We start from the raw sequence: 18,808 nt of genomic DNA on the forward strand, positions 1-18,808 counted from the left end.
AACAAAAATAGAAAACTGTTTGGCCATAATGACCATTATTATGTTTGGAGGAAAACGGGGGAGTTTTGCAAGCCGAAGAACACCATCCCAACCATGAAGCACGTGTGCGGCAGCATCATGTTGTGGGGGTGTTTTACTGCAGGAGGGACTGGTGCACTTCATAAAATAGATGACGTGTGCGAGCAAGGAGGCCTACAAACCTGACTCAGTTACACCAGCTCTGTCAGGAAGAATGGGCAAAAATTCACCCAACTTATTGTGGGAATCTTGTGGAAGGCTACCCGAAATGTTTGACCCAAGTTAAACAATTTAAAGGCAATGCTACCAAATACTAATTTAGTGTACTTAAACTTCTGAACTACTGGGAATGTGATGAAAGAAATATAAGCTGAAATAAATCATTCTCGCTACTATTATTCTGACATTTCACATTCTTAAAATAAAGTGGTGATCTTAACTGACCTAAAACAGGGAATTTGTACTAGGATTAAATGTCTGGAATTGTGAAAAACTGAGTTTAAATGTATTTGGCTAAGGTGTATGTAAACTTCCGACTTCAACTGTACATTGCACCTTTGCAATCCGTTTCTCATGATACTATATAACATTATAACCCATTTATAAAATCCCATCCCTAAGACTTCCTAAGTCTTCCAATTTGCCCTTTCATTTAAACGAGCCATTCAGGACAGGCACTAGAAAGCCAGCCGATTGCTGTCGCTTTGGTCCTTATCCCAGCGTACCCGGAAGCTACAGAGACTGTCACGCCTTGGTCTTAGTATTTTGTGTTTTCGTTAATTAGTTGGTCAGGCCAGGGTGTGACATGGGTTTATGTTGTTGTATTTCGTAGTGGGGTTTTTTAGTTATTGGGATTGCGGCTGAGTAGGGGTGTTGCATAGGTTTGGCTGCCTGAGGCGGTTCTCAATCAGAGTCAGGTGATTCTCGTTGTCTCTGATTGGGAACCGTATTTAGGTAGCCTGGGTTTCACTTTGTATTTCGTGGGTGATTGTTCCTGTCTCTGTGTAGTTTCAACAGATAGGCTGTACTTAGGTTTTACGTTCCGTTTTGTTGTTTTGTATTTTGTCTCAGTATTTTCATGTATTCGTCATTTGTTTTATTAAACAACGTGAGTAACCAACACGCTGCATTTCGGTCCGACTCTCTTGCAACAAACGAAGAACGCCGTTACAGAGACTGAGAGAGAGTAACAGAACCAAACAAACAGTGCACTTATCCATAACATTGATAAGTACAATAAACTTTGCTTAACTCCCCTGTGTTCGTTTCATGTTAATTAATTCTGTGTTCCCGGTCCAAAATGACCACCCCATTATAGCTGATTATAAATCCATAATAATACATATATTATCACCTAATGTTGTCTTAGATCTTTTTATCAACACAAGTTCCTGTGAACAATACAAGTTCTGAACTTATATTTGATATTTATGGCCTGTAGGCCTCATTGACCTGAGCTCATACAACTCGTTTTTGAGTAAAAAACATAATGCATAATGAATGGTTATTTTATATATAACAAATACTCAGATTAATCATAATGTTCTATTTATCATAGACTACTTTATGTCAAAGTTTAACAAGAACTCTCTCCTCCTCACCAGTGTCATGATCAAAGATATGATCAAGAGCCTCACATACCATATATTGTTTGGTCAATGTGCTGCCACAGAATGAATTGTGATCAAGGCCTCAAAAAAGCTATATATACCAGAGCTGCGAGAAAAGTTATATATATTACTGAAACAATGTTGCGATTGTTTGTGAGAATGCCAACAGGTGTGGTTCCTATGGGGAAAAGATTCTACTGAGGAAAGGTCCCCGTGGGGGTTGCCATGGACGCCAAGAAGGGGAGTGAGGTGTGTGTGCTCAAACACGTGGGGGTCCGGGAGAAGAAGTGCGTCCATCTGATTAATGGGCATGTGCCTGAACTCAAATGTATACACTAATTGTAGTCTCTCCCATTCATTTCTAATGAAAGGTCATTTTTTACCTGGAACACCACAGGTGTACAAAAGTTAAATAAAACAGCCAAAATGTAATGAAAATCATCAAAATGTATTTTGTGTGTTCAGATGCCCTGTGTGGACAAAGTCCTGGAAACTTATGACAATCGCATTAAATTAACTACATTCTTCAGAGAGAAAACGTGTAAATCGGTCCAATTCGACCGGAACAGAGCAGGAGGGATAACTTAACCCAATGACCTGCCACTATGTTACCTAACAGCAGAGAAAACCCCCTAAATAATATTCTTTCAACTTGAAATTTGATTACTTTTCCTAGTGACCCCAACATTAGAAAAAGTGAAACATCTTGTGTGTTCATATTTCCATGAAAGCTGTAAACCACCAGGGTACAAAGATTGTCTTTGCAGTTATAAAATCATTTACACACCGCAAAAAACACAAAGACACACACACACACACACACACACACACACACACACACACACACACACACACACACACACACACACACACACACACACACACACACACACACACACACACAATGAGAAATTGAGATTATGTGTGCTACTGATTGAACTCAGACAAAACTCAACCTTTATTATGCATCTCCCCTCCACAACCCCACACATGACACAAGTTCACAGACAAAATAAACATTTCTTGAAAGCACTGATTACTAATGGAGAATGCAGTCAGAGGCTATAAAGGTGCTGCAGATTACACAGTTCTCTCTTTGCTGAAGCCATGAGTGCACGTTTCAGTGCCCAACAGGTCAGATGTCCAGGAGGAACAAGAGAACAATGATTTAGAAGAGGAGGAGGTATCTGAAGAAGAAGATGGGGAAGAATACAACCTAGAGCACGATGCATCATCTTCAGATGAAGGAGAAATCCCCCAAGCTGAAAGAGAGACATTTTTGTCAAAGAACAGCAAAATAACATGGTCCTCGTCACCATATGACAACCAGGGAAGGATGGCAGCACAATATGTCATAAGGATGAACCCCGGGGCCCACAATACATGCAGTTGCCCAGGACATCGCCTCAACATTCTACATGTTCATCACACCAGCCAACAAAAAAATCATCCTGGAGATGACAAATTTGGAGGGTTTCCGTAAATATGGAGACAACTGGAAAAGGATGTATGAGATTGACCTGCGTGCCTACATATGGCTGCTAATCTTAGCGGGTGTGTATAGGTCCCGAGGTGAGGCTACATGTAGTCTCATGGATGCAGAGGGTGTATATAGGTCCCGAGGCGAGGCTACATGTAGTCTCTGGGATGCAGAGGGTGTGTATAGGTTCCGAGGCGAGGCTACATGTAGTCTCTTGGATGCAGAGGGTGTATATAGGTCCCGAGGCGAGGCTACATGTAGTCTCTGGGATGCAGAGAGTGTATATAGGTCCCGAGGCGAGGCTACATGTAGTCTCTGGGATGCAGTGTATATAGGTCCCGAGGCGAGGCTACATGTAGTCTCTGGGATGCAGAGGGTGTATATAGGTCCCGAGGCGAGGCTACATGTAGTCTCTGGGATGCAGAGAGTGTATATAGGTCCCGAGGTGAGGCTACATGTGGTCTCTGGGATGCAGAGGGTGTGTATAGGACCCGAGGCGAGGCTACATGTAGTCTCTGGGATGCAGAGAGTGTATATAGGTCCCGAGGCGAGGCTACATGTAGTCTCTGGGATGCAGAGGGTGTATATAGGTCCCGAGGCGAGGCTACATGTGGTCTCTGGGATGCAGAGGGTGTATATAGGTCCCGAGGCGAGGCTACATGTAGTCTCTGGGATGCAGAGAGTGTATATAGGTCCCGACGCGAGGCTACATGTAGTCTCTGGGATGGGATGCTTAATGTAGTCTCTGGGATGCAGAGGGTGTATATAGGTCCCGAGGCGAGGCTACATGTAGTCTCTGGGATGCAGAGGGTAGGTGTACATGTAGTCTCTGGGATGCAGAGAGTGTATATAGGTCCCGAGGCTACATGTAGTCTCTGGGATGCAGAGGAGTGTATATAGGTCCCGAGGCGAGGCTACATGTAGTCTCTGGGATGCAGAGAGTGTATATAGGTCCCGAGGCGAGGCTTAATGTAGTCTCTGGGATGCAGAGGGTGTATATAGGTCCCTAGGCGAGGCTACATGTAGTCTCTGGGATGCAGAGAGTGTATATAGGTCCCGAGGTGAGGCTACATGTGGTCTCTGGGATGCAGAGGGTGTGTATAGGACCCGAGGCGAGGCTACATGTAGTCTCTGGGATGCAGAGAGTGTATATAGGTCCCGAGGCGAGGCTACATGTAGTCTCTGGGATGCAGAGGGTGTGTATAGGTCCCGAGGCGAGGCTACATGTAGTCTCTGGGATGCAGAGAGGAAAGGCAAGTTTCCATGCCATGATGCCACTGAAAGTCTTTCACACTTTCTCAATGCTACAATTGATAACCGTGAGTCAAGACCTCCAAGACGTGTGACAGACAAACTAGCGGCTATAAGAGAGGTCTGGGAGAAGTGGGTGGAGCATCTGCCATACCTCTACAACCCTGGGCCTGAAGTAACAGTGGATGAGCAACTGGTTCCATTCGGAAGAACATTTTTACTTTCATGTCTGTAATGTAAGTGATTTTGAATGTTACTTTTATTATGCATTGCTGTAATATCATTGATTTATGTTTTCTGTGACACTGATTCTAATTACTGAAAGTAATCACTTTTCTCAAAAGGTAGCTGTCCTTTCTGGCAGAATATGCCCAGCAAACCAGCAAAATATGGCATCAAGATATGGGTTTGCTGTGACGCACAATTCCGCTATGCTTGGAAGATGCAATTCTTCACAGGGAAACCGACCAGTGGAGGCCCGGAGAAGAGGGGACAGATGGACTGAGGGGGCACAATGTCACGTGACAATTTCTTCACCTCTTATGAACCCAGCCAGCGGCTCCCGAAGAGGAAGATTACCATGGTTGGCACAGTTAGAAAGAACAAGCCTGAGCTCCTCCCTGCCCTCCTCGCAACAAGGGGGAGAGAGGCCTTCTCATCAATGTTTGCCTTCACCCCCACCACCACTCTAGTTCCTTACCTCCCTAAGAGGAACAATAATGTGGTCCTCCTGAGCACACTGCACAAAACGGCTGAGATCAGTGATCGTGAGGACAGGAACCACAACAAACCACAGCTGCAAACAACTGGAGGCAGGGCTTTCTCCTATAGAGCTCCATTTTTATGGAATGGTCTGCCTACCCATGTGAGAGACGCAAACTCTGTCTCAACCTTTAAGTCTTTACTGAAGACTAATCTCTTCAGTGGGTCATATGATTGAGTGTAGTCTGGGACAGTTGTGTGAATGTAAAGGCTCTGGAGCAACGAGCCGCACTTGTTGTCTCTGCCTGGCCAGTTCCCCTCTTTCCACTGGGATTCTCTGCATCTAACCCTATTACAGGGGCTGAGTCACTGGCTTACTGGTGCTCTTTCATGCCGTCCCTAGGAGGGGTGCATCACTTGAGTGGGTTGAGTCATTGATGTGATCTTCCTGTCTGAGTTGACGCACCCCCTTGGGTTGTGCCGTGGCGGAGATCTTTGTGGGCTATACTCGGCCTTGTCTCAGGATGGTAAGTTGGTGGTTGAAGATATCCCTCTAGTGGTGTGGGGGCTGTGCTTTGGCAAAGTGGGTGGGGTTATATCCTTCCTGTTTGGCCCTGTCTGGGGTATAATCGGATGGGGCAACAGTGTCTCCTGACCACTCCTGTCTCAGCCTCCAGTATTTATGCTGCAGTAGTTTATGTGTCGGAGGGCTAGGGTCAGTTTGTTATATCTGGAGTACTTCTCCTGTCTTATCCGGTGTCCTGTGTGAATTTAAGTATGATCTCTCTAATTCTCCCTTTCTCTCTTTCTTTCTCTCTCTCGGAGAACCTGAGCCGTAGGACCATGCCTCAGGACTACCTGGCATGATGACTCCTTGCTGTCCCCAGTCCACCTGACCGTGCTGCTGCTCCAGTTTCAACTGTTCTGCCTGCAGCTATGGAATCCTGACCTGTTCACTGGACGTGCTACCTGTCCCAGACCTATTATTTGACAATGCTGGTCATTTATGAACATTTGAACATCTTGGCCATGTTCTGTTATAATCTCCACCCGGCACAGCCAGAAAAGGACTGGCCACCCCTCATAGCCTGGTTTCTTCCTAGGTTTTTGCATTTCTAGGGAGTTTTTCCTAGCCAATGTGCTTCAACACCTGCATTGCTTGCTGGTTGGGGTTTTAGGCTGGGTTTCTGTACAGCACTTTGAGATATCAGCTGATGTACGAAAGGCTATAGAAATTCATTTGATTTGAACAAAGGATGAGTGGACAACCTGGACAAGGTGATTGGAACTTACAGCTGCATGAGGATGATTGCCCGCTGGCCTCTGGTCATCTTCCATAACATAATTGATGTGTCCTCATACAATGCCTTTGTGATATGGAACAAGATCAACCCTACCTGGATGCCTGATAAGCGGAACAAGAGGAGGGTGTTCCTGGAGCAGCTGGGAAAGGCACTTGTAACCCCACACATTCATAGAAGGGAGTGCCTCTGTAGCGCTTGTGAAAGCTTTTCAGGGGGCTGAAGCTGGCAGGCAAGAGGAAGAGATGCCAAATCTGCCCCCAAAGAAAGACTGTGAATCAAATACTATGTGCTGCACATGTGAGAAATACATCTGCAAAGTCCATGCACACACACTTGCATACTGTCCTACATGTGCAAATTAGAGTTGATTGATTTATGTTATTCAGGTTTTTGCTTTGTATCTGTTATCTTATTTTATTCTTATTTATTGTTGTTGTTTATACACCTTGTGGGTGGGGTCAATGGTTCAAAAGATTAGGATTTTGTAGATTAATTCCTCATTGTACATTATATAAGAATATATCGCTATGTTGCTAAAAAAGTTCAAGACTGTTATTGATTCCTTTCAATAAATGGCATTCAAACTACTTTCTGCACATTTCTGCTACTTTCTTAGACCATACAAGTGCTATCTCTTGCAAAATAACATGTTTACCCCTAAGCAGTACCTTTAGCAATAGTAATAATAATAATAAACCTCTACTTTAGTAAAGAAAACAATTATGACAGGTGTGTACGAATAAAAAACGAGTGGTGTCCACTGATTAAATGCAGTCTTTCTGCATTGTGAAGAGGGAAAACACAGATTTCCACAAAGCTTGTGATGAATGACAGGTTGTTTCTTCATGCAAAATATATTTGGGGTTTAAAATGAAAGTAAGCTGCTTTATTTGAGGGGTTTAGTGAAGGCGGGTCATTTTATTTACCTTAGGACAAGGGGAGCATACAGAATGTTAAGACTACACAAGGGTTAAACATGAACACTTGTCTGTATATTCTTTATACCATAACAAACTGTTACTCTGTGTGTGTGTGTGTGTGTGTGTGTGTGTGTGTGTGTGTGTGTGTGTGTGTGTGTGTGTGTGTGTGTGTGTGTGTGTGTGTGTGTGTGTGTGTGTTAGTGTACCAAATGATGTCCGCAGCCAATGATGGACTTTTCAGTCACATTTACCTTCCTCCTCTCCTGAAGCGACCAGGTTCGGGAGCCAGGATCGGTAGTCCTCCATGACGTTTTCGTTTCCTGCCTTGTGACGGACACAGAACCTGAAGGGCTGGAGCTCCAACTATCACCTGATCAGATTTCCTGTCCTTCATGGTCTGGATCCATGTCAGGGCTCTGTGGTCCGTGTGCAGGTCAAATTCCCTCTCAAGAAGGTAGAACCGGAGGCTATCTAGTATCCACTTTATATCCAGGCACTCCTTCTGATTGTCGAATACCTGATTCAGGTACATGGGGAGCTCTTCTCCTGGCTCCCCCCTGAGCTCCAATTCCCACAGCTGAAGCGTCCACCTGTACGAGAAACCTCTTATGAGAATCAGGGCCCTGGAGATCAGGGGATGAGCACAGGTTTTTTTCAGCATCATGAAAGCTTCCTCGCACTCCTCAGTCCACTTCACAGGGTTGCTGGCCACCTTTGAAGTGAGGTTGGTCAGAGGGGCCGCGATGGTCAAGAACTGTGGAATGAATCAAATCAAATCAAATTTTATTTGTCACATACACATGGTTAGCAGATGTTAATGCGAGTGTAGCGAAATGCTTGTGCTTCCAGTTCCGACAATGCAGTAATAACCAACAAGTAATCTAACTAACAATTCCAAAACTAATATCTTATACACAGTGTAAGGGGATAAAGAATATGTACATAAAGATATGAATGAGTGATGGTGCAGAGCAGCATAGGCAAGATACAGTAGATGGTATCGAGTACAGTATATACATATGAGATGAGTATGTAAACAAAGTGGCATAGTTAAAGTGGCTAGTGATACATGTATTACATAAGGATGCAGTAGATGATAGTACAGTATATACATATACATATGAGATGAATAATGTAGGGTATGTAAACATTATATTAGGTAGCATTGTTTAAAGTGGCTAGTGATATATTTTACATCCTTTCCCATCAATTCCCATTATTGAAGTGGCTGGAGTTGAGTCAGTGTGTTGGCAGCAGCCACTCAATGTTAGTGGTTGCTGTTTAACAGTCTGATGGCCTTGAGATAGAAGCTGTTTTTCAGTCTCTCGGTCCCAGCTTTGATGCACCTGTACTGACCTCGCCTTCTGGATGATAGCGGGGTGAACAGGCAGTGGCTCGGGTGGGTGTTGTCCTTGATGATCTTTATGGCCTTCCTGTAACATCGGGTGGTGTAGGTGTCCTAGAGGGCAGGTAGTTTGCCCCCGGTGATACATTGTGCAGACCTCACTACCCTCTGGAGAGCCTTATGGTTGTGGGCGGAGCAGTTGCCGTACCAGGCGGTGATACAGACCGCCAGGATGCTCTCGATTGTGCATCTGTAGAAGTTTATCAGCCTGCCAGACCTAGAAGGACTTCACCTGTGTCTTGGTTCTGGGTTGACTGCTGTTCCTGATGGACTCCACTTTGTCCACCTGAGGCTGAACATCACCCTTACCCAGCTGGTAACCCAGCTACTTTGTTTCGCCCACTCACACTTCACGAGGTTAAGCGTGAGACCCGCATCATGGATCATCCCCAGGACTCTGCTAAGACTCTGATGTATATGCTCCTCCCAGGAGTGACTGTAGACCACATCATCCCACCACGTCATCTAAGTAGGCAGCACAGCAATCGTCACAGTCCTGGAGGACCTTGTCCCTCAGCCTCTGGAAAGTCGCAGGGGCCCCATGAAGGCCAAATGTCATAACCTTGCACAGGAACAGGCCCATCGGCATCCGGAAGGCAGTGTAGGCCTTGGAATGTTTGTCCAGGGGCACCTACCAATACCCTTTGCAGAGATCCAATGTGGTGATGTAATGAGCTCTACGTATTCTCAGTAAGTCGTCAATGCGGGGCATAGGGTAGGCATCAAACTGGGAGATGGCATTCACTTTATGGAAATCCATGCAGACCTGCAGAGAGCCATCCTTCTTTGGGACAATGACAATTGGGCTTCACCATTCACTGGACGATGGCTCGACATCATCCATCTCTATCATGTTGTTGACTTCTTCCTTGAGGGCTATCACCAGCTTCTCAGGCACACGGTAAGGATGCTGGCGGACAGGGTTCTGGTCAGGCTTCAAACGGATGGCGTGTTCCAGGAACTTGGTTCTTCCTGGCCACTAACTGAAGAGGGCTGGATACTCGCCAAATAGCTGTTTCATCTCATTTTGCTTGCCTTCTTCAGGTGAGCCAGTATGACCTTTGCTCATCCTTTCTATGCCTCTGTGAACCCCTTCGACTCATCCTCTTCTTCTACTCTGCGGACCAGAAAGGACATCCCCTTGGAGAGTTACTCTCTCTCCTCCCAGGCCTTGAGGAGGTTCACATGGTGGGTTTGCTTCTCCTTGCCCTTGTCTGGGTGCAGGGCCTCGAATGTCACCGTGCCCATCTTCCTTCCATTTAGGTACGGCCCTTGCCACTGCACAAGAAGCTTGCTGGTAGACGAGGGAAGTAGGAGCAGGACTTTCTGTCCTGGTTCGAACTCTCTGTTGCGAGCGTGCTGGTCATAACCTCTCTTCTGGGCCTCTGGGCTTGCTGAAGGTTTTCCCTAGCTACCTCTCGGTACCGGTCCAGCCTGTCTTGCATCTGGAGGATGTACTGGACAATCCCCTGTCCCTAGATAGCTACTGGGGGACCCTCCCAGTACTTCTTCAGCAGATCCAGTGGTCACTGCACTGGCCACCCATAGAGGAGTTTCAATGGCGAGAAACCTGTCGACGCCTGAGGCACATCCCTGTAAGCAAAAAGTTAAAAGGGTAACCACTTATCCCAGTCTTTATCAGTGTCAGCCGCAAAGTTCCTCGCATGTTCTTGAGCGTTTAAATTGAACCTCTCTACAAGTCCATCCATTTGGGGATGGTAGGGAGTGGTCCTCAAGCCTTTAATGCCCAGCTGTTGGTTGAGGTGAAGTTTGCCTCTTGGTCCGTCAGGATTCCATCTGGGATTCCTTATTGAGAGAAGAACTGAACAAGAGCACAGATTTTTTTTTTGTCGCAGCTCGTTGCAGTCACTAGCTGCAGCAAACTGAAAAGACGAGCGACCTAGGGATGTGTATGCTTTAGGGACCTTAAACAGAATGTGACTATAAATAAGCATCAACCAGTGGGTCTTGCGACGGGTATACAGAGATGACCAGTTTACAGCTGAGTATAGGGTGCAGTGATGTGTCCTATAAGGAGCATTGGAGGCAAATCTGTGGGCGAATGATAAAGAACATCTAGCCGCTCGAGAGCACCCTTGCCTGCCGATCTATAAATTACATCTTAATCTAGCATGGGTAGGATGGTCATCTGAATTAGGGTTAGTTTGGCAGCTGGGGTGAAAGAGGAGCGATTACGATAGAGGAAACCAAGTCTAGATTTAACAAAGCCTGCAGCTTTGATATGTGCTGAGAGAAGGACAGTGTACCGTCGAGCCATACTACCAAGTACTTGTATGAGGTGACTACCTAAAACTCTAAAACCTCAGAGGTAGTTATCACACCGGTGGGTAGAGAGGCATTTTTCTTACCAAACCACATGACCTTTGTTTTGGAGGTGTTCAGAAAAAGGTTGAAGGCAGAGAATATTTGTTGGACACTAAGAAAGCTTTGTTGTAGAGTGTTTAACACAAAATCTGGGGAGGGGCCAGCTGAGTATAAAACTGTATCATCTGATATAAATGAATGAGAGAGATTCCTACTGCCTGAGCTATGTTGTTGATGTAAATTGAGAAGAGCGTGGGGCCTAGGATTGAGCATTGGGGTACTCCCTTGGTGACAGGCAGTGACTGAGACAGCAGATTTTCTGACTTTATACACTGCACTCTTTGAGAGAGGTAGTTAGCAAACCAGGCCAAAGACCCCTCAGAGACACCAATGCTCCTTAGCCAGCTCACAAGAATGGAATGTTCTACCGTATCAAAAGCTTTGGCCAAGTCAATAAAAATAGCAGCACAACATTGCTAAGAATCAAGGACAATGGTGACGTCATTGAACACCTTTAAGGTTGCAGTGACAAATTCATAACCTGAGCGGAAACCAGATTGCATACCAGAGAGAATACTATAGACATCAAGAAAGCCAGTCAGTTGATTATTGACCAGTTTTTTCAACACTTTTGATAAACAGGACAACATAGAATCTGACCTTTTACAGTTGGGATTAGCTTAATCTCCCCCTTTAAATAAAGGATGCACTGTGGCTGCCTTCCAAGCAATGGGATCCTCCCCAGAGAGGAGAGTTGGTTAAAAAGGAGGATCCCCTGCTGATTTTGTACGTTTGACCTCTGTGATTGCCAACAAGGGCTTTGACACCAAGTACTATGTCATGTTTTGCAGAGGGGTCAAATACTTATTTCCCTCATTAAAATGCAAATCAATTTATAACATTTTTGATATGCGTTTTTTCTGGATTTTGTTGTTGTTATTCTGTCTCTCACTGTTCAAATAAACCTACTATTAAAATTATAGACTGATCATTTCTTTGTCAGTGGGCAAACGTACAAAATCAGCATGGGATCAAATACTTTTTTTCCCTCACTGTACCTATACTATACCTATACTATACCTACACTATACCTACACTATACCTATATTATACCTACATTATACCTACACTATACCTACATTATACCTACATTTTATACCTACATTATACCTACATTTACCTACCTACATTATACCTACACTTTACCTACATTATACCTACATTTTCCCATACCAATCCTACATTATACCTACACTATACTTACATTATGTAGTTCTGTCAGGTATCACTCCCTTATGGAACACTCCCCAATGGTCCAGCTTGAAAATAAACCAGCTGGCTCGTTAAGGGGGTATGGCTGATCCCAGTAGGACTAATTAAGGGTGTGGCTGACCCATTAATTAACTGGTCCACTTTACACAACTACAGAAACGTCTTCATGTACAGTCGCAGAAACACTGAGTCCGAGAGGACAGTGTACTGTGGTGTCTGTTTGTGGCTGGCAGTGAGTCTCTGTGTGGCTGGTTTTGTGTCTGTGTGTGGCTGGCTGTGTGGCTGGCTGTGCATTTGTCTGTGTTTGGTAAGAGGAAGCTAGTTGTAATTACATACGGGCCTGACATTGATTAATATTGTTGATGAGCACTGGCAGCAGGGGTGAAGACACAGACACAAAGAGAGGAAGAGCTGTCAGACAGAAGCCCAGGTAACATCTTTCATCCCCCCTCACTCCTCTCCTCCCTCCTCTCCTAGCCCCCTGGCTTATCCTTTAGAGTGCTATTGTGTTGGTAACACAGTTTGACACGGCCCAGCAGTTTATTGTTGATTACATCTCACTGATTGGGTCTATTTTAAGGGGTGCGAAAGAAGCTATATGACTGAGTAAATTCATTCGCATTTGAGCCTAGAGAATATGGCTGTCAATTCAATTAAATTCAAAGGGCTTTATTGGCAATGGAAACATATGTTTACATTGCCAAAGCAAGTGAAATAGATAATAAACAAAAGTGAAATAAACAGTTCCAAAGGAATAGAAACATTTCAAATGTCCTATTACGGCTATATACAGTACAGTGTTGAAACGATGGAAAATAATGGGAAATAAATAAACATAAATATGGGTTGTATTTACAATGGTACAAATATGTTGTTCTGCCCCTGAACAATGCATTTAACCCACTGTTCCCTGGTAGGTTGTCATTGTAAATAAAAATGTGTTCTCAACTGACTTGCCTAGTTTTTTTTTTAAATGGCGGCAAGATTCAATTACACCTGTAGAGGCAACTTGTGTTTTATTGTTACTTGCACCACTTGGCCACTTTATTTTAGGAGGTTCTGTAAGGTCATGCTTGGTTGAGTTCAGACATGTTTAGTTGAACTTGTTGCAGACAGAGAAGAACAGTCAGGAGTGAATTGATAAAAATATACAATTATGCATGTGTTATTACTAGATGATGAGGGATAATATCGTTATCAGTAATATTAATTCATTATTAATTCATAATAAGTAAGGAATTATAGAGATTTTATTGAATGTAAATCTTTTTAATGATGCATGGGAAACCTCCCCTTTGAGGAAAGCTCTCTATATCGGAGCGATTTCAGCGTGCAAGCACATCTGTGTGGTGCTTCTCTGTGTGTCAGTGTGTGTGTGTGTGTGTGTGTGTGTGTGTGTGTGTGTGTGTGTGTGTGTGTGTGTGTGTGTGTGTGTGTGTGTGTGTGTGTGTGTGTGTGTGTGTGTGTGTGTGTGTGTCTGGTGGTCTTATCTCATAATTAAGTGGCATTTAGCAGACTGTTCTTAAACTCTGATTTCTCCACGGGCTGCAGAAGAGAGAGGCATACAGTATATAATCAGTTAAAGTGTCAGAGGATATTAATGTTGTGTGTTCTCGTTAATACAATTTCTTTATTATATTTCAAATTTCATTAAAAGGCAATATCAGCGGCAGAATAATTAAGCAAATATTGGCCCAGAGATCCAGGAACCAGGCATTTATGACACCCATTAAAAACATTAATAGGAAGAAATGATTCTGGCTGAACGAAGGTAAATGTGCAAGAGAGATGTGGTGATATCTGCTCTCCGCACTGACGACAAGGTCAATGATAGAGGGGGAGAGGAGTAGAGAAGAGAAGAGGAGAAAATCACAGTGTATAGAAAGATCAGGAGACGGAGAGATTAGGAATGACGAACAAATGAGAGAATAGCAGTGATGAAGAGGTCAGAGGAGGAAAGGATGATTGACAGACGAGAGAAGAACTGTAATGATAGTAGGATAATGGGTCGAGAAGAGAAGATAGATAAAGAAATGGGGTTGAGGGAGAGAGGTGAAAGAGGGGAGTGGATGGAAAGAACAGTGGGGATGTTAGAAGAAGCATGAAGGAGTTGAGGAAGGGATAGAGAGTGGTGGAGGTATGAGAACACGAGAAGAAGGGGGGACACCAATGTTGGAGAGATGAAGGAAGGATTAAGGGACAGATCAGAGGAAGAAGAGGTGTGGGAGATGAAGGAATGGTTGATGATGAGAGAGAAAAGGAGAGAATGCAAGAACAACAATATTGATGTTGGGTAAATGAAGAGGTGGAGGTATAGCAATGACAGAGGGATGACGAAGAGAGAAAAAAGACAGGAGAGAGATAGTAGCCTATGCATATGGGTGACCCGAGTGGCGCAGTGGTCTAAGTCAATGTATCTAAGTGCTAGAAGCGTCACTACAGACCCTGGTTTGATTCCAGACTGTATCACAACCGGCCGTGATTGGGAGTCCCATAGGGAAACGCACAATTGGCCCATCATCGTCCGGGTTATGGTTTGGCCGAGCTAGACAGTCATTGTAAATAAGAATTAGTTCTCAACTGACATGCCTAGTTAAATAAAGGCTAAACGTACAAACAAATATGGGATCAGACACTAAGTAAAGTCTGAAGGATGGAGAAAGGGAAATATCAAGGGTTTAATTTTCTCCTGACCAGTTCAAGATTTCTCCAATGCAATACAACCCACCACATCCAAAGGGATTCAGATAGACCTTCCCTATGGAGGTTCCCTATGGAGTCATGCTTCACCATGCTTCACTAGCTCCTCTGTGACAGGCCTATGGAAATATAGCAGCGATGTTTGAGCCAATTAGAGGAGCTCTGGGCCAACTTTTCGTGAGAGATGAGCCCAGGCCCAGTCCTATTGGCAGACTGGGTAACGGATAACGTCCGACCCACACCCATCACACCAGACACACGGAGATGGGAAGGATCCATCTGGGCTGTCCATGGAACTGTCTTCCTTTCTCTCTTTTCACATCTCTTCCTGTCTTTCTCTCCATGTTGCAGAGCATCTTCATTTATCTTTCATCTATCTATGCCAACCACTCCCCCCTCCCCTCTCTCTCCCTCTCACTCACTCTCTCTCTTTCTCTTTCTCTCTCTCTCTCTCTCTCTCTCTCTCTCTATGATGGGTGAATAACTGGCAGTATTTTATCCAAATGAGAGCGTTGGCCATGCTCCCTAGTTAATAAAGCTGAAGTATCAGTGGGATGAAGGGATGAGGCGACTGACGGATGGAGAGGGCGAGAGACCAGGTGGAAGGGTGGAGCAGGGTGGAACTTAAATAAGAACTCTCCCTCTTATATCCCTGATTGTTTTAATATGAATAACGGCTCTGGAATGGTAATGAATTCCTAGCCTACCCTGGCAGCAAGCAGTAGTCATATACTGTATGCATGAGATCAGCGTTGCACAGGAAACAATAATAAACCTGAGAGGTGGGAAATAAAACAACAAACAGAAAAAACACATCATATCATAACCTGATTCCTTCAAAATTGTTTTTCTCATCGTTTCCTCTCTTTGCGTGATTCTTCCTCCTCCTCCTCTCTTTTTCTTGTTTTTTTCCTTCTTCTTTCACTCGCTCATCCTAACAAGCGCCTTCTTCATCAGCCGTCTGCAGCACCCCGTGTGAATGTGCCTCCAGTCACCCCCGGGGAGTCGGAACGGAGAGCGTTGTTGTCTCTCCTCTCCATCTCTCTATCCTGCTATCTCTCCTCCAACTCTGCCTCTCTCTTAACTTTCCCTCCTCTACAGGTGGTATTCTCTTTGTCATTTGCCCTTCCCCTTATATCTCTTCCTCTCCCCTGTCCTTCACAAACAAGTGTGTATCACTGTTTTGCTCTCTTTTCATGCTTTGTATAAAGTTGTTGCTTCATAAGTTTGCAACAACAGTATGTGAAGGAACCTGTTGTTGAAGATACAGTAGTTGCATGAGTTTATTGTCCTTATACATCTTCTGTTCCTGGATAGTGAATGACTTGCTATTGCATAGATTGCTTGCAATTTAGCTGGGGATTAGATTGTAACTCTGTGTGAGGGGCGTTTGTTGTGTTGGATGAGTTCTGTACGTTAGATTATGGGGATATACTAATTAACACAGTGACTCCACACTCTCTGGCAGACACACATGCACACACACATGCACACACACATGCACACTAACACACACATACACACACAGCCTTTCTCCGTCAGTGATATAATTGGGCCTATACCTCACCACGGTGAATCTGGGTCACACAAATGCCCATCACGCTCTCTTTGATGTGTCATCCCACAGCCCATCCGTTTCCTCGGTCTATATACGTATTTCAGGGAAACGTTGGCCATGTCAAGGTGTTAAAGGAATCCATTGTAGGTTGTAGGTACAGTGGATTTCACCATGATTAATCACACCATACAGTGGTATCTACATACTCGGATCATAGGACATCCTGTGATCTATAGACTGGACCCATAACACAATTACACCCAATACATCTCAGTACAAAAACACCTCACTTCTACTACTTGATTTATTTTCAATTAGACCTCTCCTTTGAAAGGATGTTTATTTAATGAATAGGATGAGGGAGAAATAAAGCAATAATACAGTAATAACAGAGTAGATTTGACATTGGCTTTCATTTTCTTTAATTTCCCTAGTGAAGGGTGTGTGTGTGTGTGTGTGTGTGTGTGTGTGTGTGTGTGTGTGTGTGTGTGTGTGTGTGTGTGTGTGTGTGTGTGTGTGTGTGTGTGTGTGTGTGTGTGTGTGTGTGTGTGTGTGCGTGCGTGTTTATCCACTCACAGACACTGAGTACTGATCCCAGCACGGATTAGACAAGGTATTACGACATCACAAGCACTCTCTTTGTGCTCTCAGCCATTGTCTTAAGTATAAACACAGTTGCGTTCAAGAGATTTTTTTTTCTTTCTTAAATGAGGGGAAGGAGGGAGGGAGAAAGAGACCGAGTTTGGAATCTGAAATTAAGCGCTATTATTCTGCGGAATCAATCAAGTAAACATTCATAATTGTGCCTTTAATTGCTAATAGAAGTGGAACCGTTTAAAAAAAAACATTAACTCGAGAGACCAAAATCATTACAATGTTATATTGCAATCCCAATCGCATAACAAATTATTCTATGAGGCTTTAAAGAATAAAAAACGTGTTAAATCACACCATCTCATTTGGATGTCATCTATATGATGATTTTGGTTATATTAGCTTGAATTAATGGGGACTATAACCGGGTTGGGGAGCTATCCGGGGGAGCGAGGTCCAGAGGGAGGTTTGGGAGGGAATGAGTCTAGACCTTGAGACTGATAATGTACAGCTAACACATCAGAGATGGAGAAGATTCTCCGCTCTCTCTAACCGGCATCAGATAGGGCAGCTCTGCTTCAAGCTCCTAAGCAAGTTTGCAGTATTTTGTTTTTTTGTGTGTTATTTCATTATTAGCCCTAATTTTGTGTTATTACATACAGTCTCCTGAGTGGCGCAGTGGTCTAAGGCATCTCAGTGCTAGAGGTGTCACTGCAGTGCCATAGACCCTGGTTCGATTCCAGGCTTTATAACAGGCCATGCTTGGGAGTCACATAGGGCAGCATACAATTGGCCCAGCATCGTTAGGGTTCATGGGTAACTGCCTTGCCTAGATAATCAAAAAATCACATTTTTTTATAAATCCGTTCTTACATCAGCTGATATCTCAAAGTGCTGTACAGGAACCCAGCCTAAAACTCCAAACAGCAAGCAATGCAGGTGTAGAAGCACGGTAAAGGTTAAATTTCAAAAAATTATAAACAGACAGGCAGAAATTTTGGATTTCAGAGTGGCGGTAACACACCAGCATTGCGACCAGTAATACGACTTTCCCAAATTGGATCCTTTGTTAGTTCCCAATTGAACTGATTCCAGAGGCTGATCCAAAACACCGCCCGGCGGAGAAGAGGTATTCGGAGTGGACTTCCAGTCTGACTCAGTAGGCACACATACCATGACCGTTTCCGAGCAGATTTCTCACTAAAGTTCAGTCTCTGGATAATAAGTTAGATGAGCTCAGTGTGAGAATCTCTTTCCAGAGAAACATCAGGGATTGTAACATACTCTGTTTCACGGAAACATGGCTCTTTCGGGATATACTGTCTTTGTCCATATGCCCAGCTGGGTTCTCAGTATATCGTGCAGACAGGAATAAAGAACTCTCCGGAAAGAAGAAATGCAGGGGTGTATGTTTCATGATTAACCACTCATGGTGTGATTGTGATAACATACAGAAACTCAAGTTCTTTTGTTCACCCAACCTAGAATACCCCACAATCAAATGCTGACCGTATTACCTCCTCATAGTGCAATATTGATGAATACACAGATACGGTGACTGAGTTTATTATGACGTGTACATGATATGTTGTGCCCACTGTGATGATGAAAACCTACCCTAAACAGAAACCGTGGATAGTATGGCAGTATTCGCACAAAACTGAAAGCG

Source organism: Oncorhynchus masou, chromosome 26 (genome assembly GCF_036934945.1).
Source record: "Oncorhynchus masou masou isolate Uvic2021 chromosome 26, UVic_Omas_1.1, whole genome shotgun sequence".
NCBI lineage: Eukaryota > Metazoa > Chordata > Actinopteri > Salmoniformes > Salmonidae > Oncorhynchus > Oncorhynchus masou.